Source organism: Poecilia formosa, unplaced genomic scaffold (genome assembly GCF_000485575.1).
Source record: "Poecilia formosa unplaced genomic scaffold, Poecilia_formosa-5.1.2 Scaffold150, whole genome shotgun sequence".
NCBI classification, from domain to species: Eukaryota; Metazoa; Chordata; class Actinopteri; order Cyprinodontiformes; family Poeciliidae; genus Poecilia; species Poecilia formosa.
Window position 1 is genome coordinate 1,135,589 of NW_006800089.1, and position 7,442 is coordinate 1,143,030.

At 37.3% G+C, this 7,442-nt stretch overlaps 1 protein-coding gene and 1 long non-coding RNA gene across 2 annotated transcripts in view; both read left to right on the top strand.

Annotated features, from left to right (window-relative positions):
- LOC107837549 (uncharacterized) overlaps positions 1 to 775 on the top strand; it is an 18,583-nt gene extending 17,808 nt beyond the window's left edge. The window contains exon 3 of the long non-coding RNA XR_001663566.1: positions 217 to 775. This is a non-coding gene — a long non-coding RNA (uncharacterized LOC107837549). The remainder of the gene's footprint in view (positions 1 to 216) is intronic.
- Positions 776 to 4,282: 3,507 nt separating this feature from the next.
- Positions 4,283 to 7,442, top strand: part of LOC107837548 (girdin-like) — a 5,765-nt gene continuing 2,605 nt past the window's right edge. Inside the window, exon 1 of the mRNA XM_016677221.1 lies at positions 4,283 to 4,294. The gene's annotated coding sequence lies outside the window, so the exon portion shown is untranslated. The remainder of the gene's footprint in view (positions 4,295 to 7,442) is intronic.

The window sequence follows — 7,442 nt, forward strand, 5'->3', positions numbered from 1 at the left end:
TTTTGGGCATTATATAGTTGGATTAACCCAACCACTGTTACACATTTTATTGCTGTGGTCAATTAAAATGAAGCTTACTGAAAGTTTCAAAATAAAAGCCTTGATATTTTTCACATCAGCTTTGGGCTTTATGTGAAATGTTTAAACAAACTACTGTTACACATTGAATTGGTGTGGTGGTTAAAATGAAGCCTACTGAAAGTTTCAAAATAAAAGTCTGCATATTCCTCTCATGCTAGTGCAACGCCGTAGGCGTTGCGATAATATTAAGCTTTTTTCGCATTTTTTCTCCTCAGGATAGTGAACTGCCTTGCGCAGCATGGCAGTTCATTAACATTAGCACAAGTTTGTGCACAACATTAGCACAAACTTTAGCATTTTACTGCCCCCACTAGCGCACTGCCTAGCGCAGCAAGGCAGTGCATTAGCATTAGCCTTTTCCCTAAAGGTAGCTATTAGCTAATTTTCTTACTTATTAGCAATGTTCAGTATACTGAATGGAGTAAATCAATGACAGAAAACATGGTAGTGATGCCACGCATCCTACATGAATATTAGTCTTCACGCTAATATCAGAATTTTGGCTTATGCATTAATTTCAACACACTGAATAGAACAGGTACAGTTTAGTCAACATGTTTCTGACTCACCACAGGTTATTGACTACATTGAAGCTTTCTTTAGCATTAATGCTAATTTTTTGCATCAGAAGGCTTGATTAAAAACCGACGGGCACACTTTGGCATGCCCCTCAAAATTTCTGCAGGAATTTTCTAGTTATCATTTTATTAAAATTTAGCTTGTTTGTTAAAAGTTAAGCTTCTCAAATTAGTTGGGTGTTTTTTACAGCTATGATTCTGATTCTGTGTTGGCTGTCGACACTGATTTAATGATAAAATTCAGTATACAGTATCTTGGAAGTTACTGAACCGACCATTTGCTTTTAGCTAATTCAACATGTTATTTTGCTGTATAAAGAATTTCCCTACTGTTCATTTCAATCCCTGTGTTGGGTTTGGAAGGGAAATCTATTGGCACGTCAACCCCACCAAAAATGGTTTTCACCAGCTGCCACTGGTTTCCACTGCCAAGCACTGCACCCTGATCTCTGGGGTTTATTTATGAAATACGTTGTCTGGTAAACTCCTTTGTTTCATCATCATTTCACCATCGTCGACATTAAAACAGTTTGAGATAAACACTTTGAGTAACTGATTCATAAAATGTTTATAGGGTTATAGATTTCAAACAGAAGGTACGTAATGGTCGAATGAGTCTCATTAAATCTGTCTGCTCGGGTTTTTCTAATCTGTTTGTCTGACTACAGGCAATGAAAATTATTTTTAATAGCATTGTGTTGAGTAAAGGACACAATGATTAGAAGTCTTTTTTTAATTTGCTTTCAGAGATTATTAAAAAAGTACAAGCTGCTGCAGATAATAAGTACACATAGTCAAGTATTCTGGTATGTCCATATTCATAGTACATGAAGGCACTGCTCTAGAAAAACGAAAACAACTTTATGTAATTTGATGTAGCCTTACTACTATCAGTAGCCCGATCACCGTTCTGCAATGGAGTAAGCCCCTTTTCCAGATGTAAGATGTCCTGCCAATTTTTGTATGATTTTTTTAAGCAGTTTGTGCTATATTGCTAAAAGGTTTTATTCACCCATCCAATCATCAGGTGTTTTATGGCTGAAGGTGCCAACTTTCTGCCATCGATGTCTCCAGACCTCCAAACTTCATGTGGTTAGTGATCAACTCATGAACAATGCATAGAGGGCTTCATGGAATGGCTTTTCATGGCCCTTAGTTTCAAGCCTTGCAGCACCAAGTGCAACGCAAAGGCATCTGCTGCCTTCTAGAGACACTGGACTCTAGAACAGTGCAGATGTGTTCTCCGAAGTGACAAATCACGACTCTTATGTCTGGAAAGCCAATGGATCCATGAAAGTAGCTGGAATAACCGTACTTGCCTTGAGGCAACGTGTCAAGTGTAAAGTTTGGTGCTGAGGAGATTATGGTGTGGGGATCTGCTTTTGTAAGAGATGGCCTCAACTTTTTCATATTTGAACCCCATGGATTAATAAATGGATGTCTCTCAGGTTCATGATTCGTAAAAACATTTAGCAATGTAGTGTATATTTTGGTTTTAGATATGCACCATTTCTTTGGGTGCCATCTTTCTTTTGACCTCCAGCAACACAGAAACGTGTCATCTTGTTAGAGGACTCTGGTCGAAGTTTGATTTGCGATTGACATGAGTAACAGGCCCGTTACAGCTATCGAATCTGTTGTATCACTGTTATGTTGTTAAAATGTTCTCAAATGCACCCAGCTTATTTGCCTTTGTCAGTATTAACAGTTGGTCACGTTACTCGGGAGATGCGAAATAAGTGTTTCCTTTGGAGTTTTACGAAGCATCTATTTATATATGGCAGAAACACCACCTCATCCTAACGCAAAAACTGTAACAAAAAATGTGAGTTTCTTTTAAATTCCATTAAGCACATTTAATTTTAAAATTTCAACTTGCACAATTTTCTGGAAACGCAGCTACTGACTTGATACAATTTGCAGGGCTTGATTAAATAGAAAATGTTTGAACCAAAATGAATAATGTTTGATAACTTGGATCAATTGTACTGTGTATATGTAATTGGATTTAATTAACTTTTTTCATTTGTAAAGTGTCCTCAAAAGATATTTCTCGTGAATTGGTGCAGTATAGGTAGACTGAACTGAATATGTGACAAAATCTCTTTACAGTAATATACTTGCACACACATAACCCCACACTGTTAGCCAAGATATTTTATTGCATCCTCCTTTTTTTTTCTTTTTTTTTATTTCATCCTCCCATTGCACCCAGACCTGACAGCGAGTGCAGGAGGCGGACTGTGATTTAGTTGCAGTTAGGTGGCAGAAAGCCGAGGTTCGCAGCTCAGCTTTATCAGAGGTGCTTCATCTTGCCGTGGGGGACATGAGAACTCATTTAGGGTGTTGCCAGAGATGGCCTCGCACCAGCCGACGGCACGGCTGAATTACTGTCACGCTGCAGCTCCTGTATTCCTCTCTATTTATCTGTGTGTGTATGTGTGTGAGGGGAGGGGATGTGTACACTTATGTAGAGGGAGACAGAGAGAGAGACCCTGTGTGACTGACTGTCATTTTGAATACTCATGGACGGCACCGATACCTGCCAACACATGACGGACATACAGATACGGGTCAAAAAGACAAAAAAAACAACAACAAAAAAACAGCAGCCTGTTAAAACAAAAACAAAAAAAAACTGCTTACTCTAGACTTGACAAGCTTAAACGTTTCTGTTTATGATCCTTTGATGCTTCATTTTATGGCATCACTATGGCGACTGGTGATCTAAACTGATTTAGTGGGCATATTTTTGGTCGACCACCATGGTTCAGGTGGGGTGACGACTTTGTAGTCTTGTCACCTCCATGCTAACAAAAGCTTATTGAATGTACTTTATCCTCTATCGCCTCATAAACCAGAGTGTAATCTGAGCTGTTTTATATACAGCATATGAGAGCATTTATTGGCACCCAGGGAGAGAGATCTAAAGAAGCTGTAAAATAAATGGTTGTTATGGAGATACCACTCTTGAGATTCTTTTTCATCTTCTACAGTACCTCATTGGGCACGGTGGCAAGATAAACTAATGTCCTCGTTTTGTTTGTCTATGTTCCATTTGTTTAATAATTGTTAAAGCTTTCTCTGGGACGTCTGTAAGTTCATGCACTAAATTCTCTATGATGGCATACTAGGGCCATTGTAGATGGGTAAAAAAGAGGAGTAAATTTCCTTCAAGAAACTTAGAATTTTTGAGATTAATCTTTGAAATTTTCTAGAAAAAATGAGGGGATTTCTGAGTTTGAAAAGTCTCAAATTTGCGAGAAAAACTCTGAAATTTGAGGCTAATCTCAGAGAGTTTCTACAAAACACAAGGAAATTCAGAGTGTCACGTGAAAGTCAGTCCAGGCCGGGATGGTGGGTCACCCCCATCCACTGGTAGGTCTATACCTTACCAGAGGCACGGAAGTCTGAGAAATTTCTAAGCCCAAGCATTAAACTGGACCTAAAAACTTTCTCATTTTTTGTGAAATGTGTGTTTCGTGCCAGTTGGTAACCTGTGTGTCTTGTTTAATACAACCATAGGTAGCATCTACATCTGACAAAATAACACTTTTGTGTAGCCTGGTTGATTCACTTCGAACCAGAAGATGGTTTCCTTTTGAAGAAATTTCAAAAGTTTGCTTAAAATTTGTGTGACCATTGGATGAAAATATAACTAATAGCTTATTTCTTGCCACTTCTCCATAAAGGCCAAAGTTATATTGAAAGATTTGGCCAACGGAGCTGAGGATCTCTGTTGCCGTGGTCTCCCTGGCAATCTAAGTTAGAACTCATCTTCCTTCTTGGCCTATCAGATTAGGCCTAAGTACCACACATTAGTAGGTTTGGAGTTGTAATTTTTCTGTTTTTGGCCTGAGAAGTTCTCCAATAAACGTTCCAATTTTTGAATATTGTTTTAAAACTTTCTCTCTGACCTGTATGCTCTTCCTCTTGGTCTTCTTGATGCAATTTGTTCACTAATATTCTCTTAACAAACCTCCGAGGCATTAATCATCTAAATTACATACAGGTGGACTGTATAATAATTGGGTTCACAGATTTTTACAGATTTACACTTCCAGATTTTTATTGTAAGAAATACCGAAAACCACGTATCATTCACCTTCCACTTCATTATGCACTAGATTGAGTTATTCTGCCACATGGGCAGTCCAATACGTCGCAAAAGATGTACAAATATTAACGGGGTGTAAACACTTTTGCAAGGCATATTTATATAGAGATGTGAGCATCTTACACTCATCATGCCCCCTAAGTACAAGCAGAAGGAAATGTTGCAGTGACAGAAACCCTTCAAGAAGGTCAGAAAGGGACGATTCATATCGATTGATTTCTCTGTTTTGTGGAAAATGTTAGAGAACGGCAGTCTATCTCTTAATCTAGTAAGTATTTGGAATAACTTTGTCCCTGGACTCACATTATCATGTTCTTTTTCCTTTTCCACTGTTTTTCAGATGAATGTACCTTTTAAATCTGCTCTAGATTAAAAGTGCAACAAGTGCAGTTGTTGTTTGGATGTTATTTTGTTCCACAGTTTATATTTTTAGAGTGCATTTCCTCATGGAGCTCCTTTGTTTCATCATCGTTTCACAATCGCTGACATCAACACAGTTTGAGACGACCAATCTGAGTAACTGAGCCATAAAATACAAATGTTTATGGATTTATTGATTTTGAACAGAAACGCTGCGTCACACTCCACTGAATCATATAAAATGTGCTTGCATATCTAGCCATTTTCCAAATTTGTGCGCTTGGATATAAGTAATGAGGATGTTTTTATTTTCTTTATTAGAAGTAAGTGAGTCAAAGAGAGAAGATCTTTATTTGCTTACAAGCTGTTTCAGAAGACTGTACACAAGGTGAAGTATCTTGTAGCCACACGATTATCACACGCGTATCATGGCAACAAAGAACGTTGATCAGTCAGTTGAAAGTACATTTGCCATAATTATCCTGTATAAAGATAAAACTCAAGACAAATTAAACAGGAAAAGCCCAAGATGTATGTGGTTTGATTTCTAAATGATAGATATTTCACCTGTTCCAAAGGCAGTTTGTGTTATTTTTGAACATTCAACAATTTCTTTTGAACCTTTCTGACATTCAAACATTATTTAGAATATTTCAAAATTAAATGGAAAAATGTAACAGAGAAGCACACGAGTTATTGTTAGAAGTAAATATAGGAAAAAGAAAATGCTCTTTCCACTGAAACGGATAAAAGGACATTTAATCTCACAACTTTTATCATGCTAAGCACCACTAGATTTAAAAAAAAAAGTTAAAACATGGATCTCGTGAATCTTGTAGAAAAATGAACTACAAAACAAGGACAAGTGTGTCCTTTATCTTGTAAAATCAACCATTACAAGGTGGTTACTTTCTTATTGATAGGTGCACAGACATTTGGAAAAAGGGGAACCACCAGGTGACTTAGCTCTAGTGTATTATACATCTTTTGTCTATTTCAAATTAATATCTATATGCTGTCTTGGGCATAAAATAAATATTTCACAGGGGCACTTTTTTTGTCCGGAGGAAAAATAGCATGTACTCTAGCGCCTCCTAGTGTCCGTCTGTGAACATCCCAGAAAAGATGTATAGACTTCAAGATTACATCATGTAAAATAAAAAATAAAAAAACAAAGATATAGAGTTCTCCAAAGAAAAATAACTACCCACACTGGGCTGATGGAAATATCCATACCGGTCAGCCCGTGTCCAGTTTGAGTGAAAGGAGGCGCGCGGGATCCGCGTTGAGGTAAAGCAGCTTCAGCGCGAGGCAACCGCAGCTAGGCGCCAGCTGTGTGATTGGTTCGCTCTCCAGCAACAGCAACAGAGATGCAACAGTTGAAGTATAAGAATACATGAATTTCACAAATCTTGCAACGTTCAGGAAAGTGTTGCATTTATATTTAGCGGGAAGATGGGTGAAGCAAAGTACAAATGCATGCCACACTGCTCAGATTTTTGTTTTATTGGAAGATAAACGTTTTAAAACCACGTTTCATTTTATGTTGTAGTTGATGGTCAAATATTTTCTCACTTAACAAACCAGTTTTTTGCTCTGTGTGAAAATTTTTCCCCAGACATGTTTGCTAATAATCAATGAAAATATCACATTTAGAGATGTGATTTTGCTTGTTGGTGCATATTTTTGGTTATGAACGAAATAGCACGGATCTTTGGTACCCTCCTGATAAGATTTATAGGAATTAAACTAAATTTCTTGACTGCGCGGACTCGTGATGATTGGAACCTTTCGAACACGGCGTGTTTGAACAGGGGAGAAGTAGGTCTGAACACTGGTCTCTTTACAGGCTGATGCAAGTAGATTGAGGGAGCTGTCAGCTTAATGGTATGATAGAAAAACAGAGAAAATGACCGGATATTTCCTGGATATGTCTTTAAGCTCAATTGTTTTTTTTAAATTATGGAACATGCCAAGTGTCAATTTTCTCATTTTGATGGAGAATGTTGACAACGATAAGCCAGATTTACCAAGCTAGCTCTGATAAATACTCAACTATTGGAGCCTTCTGTGCTACGGAAGGAGGAAATATAGAGATGTCAGAGCTTTAAATCAGTTTTATTTTTCTGTTTAAAGACTGACTGATCTATTGTTTAATTTCTTACATCATCAGATTATTTCACATGTAACATTTCATATTATAAATGAAATATTCCACCAGTGGAACTAGTAGTTATTTTAATCAATATTAAGGAGTTATTGACTTATTCTATATCTTGCTCAAAAGTTGCTTATTAATCAGTTTT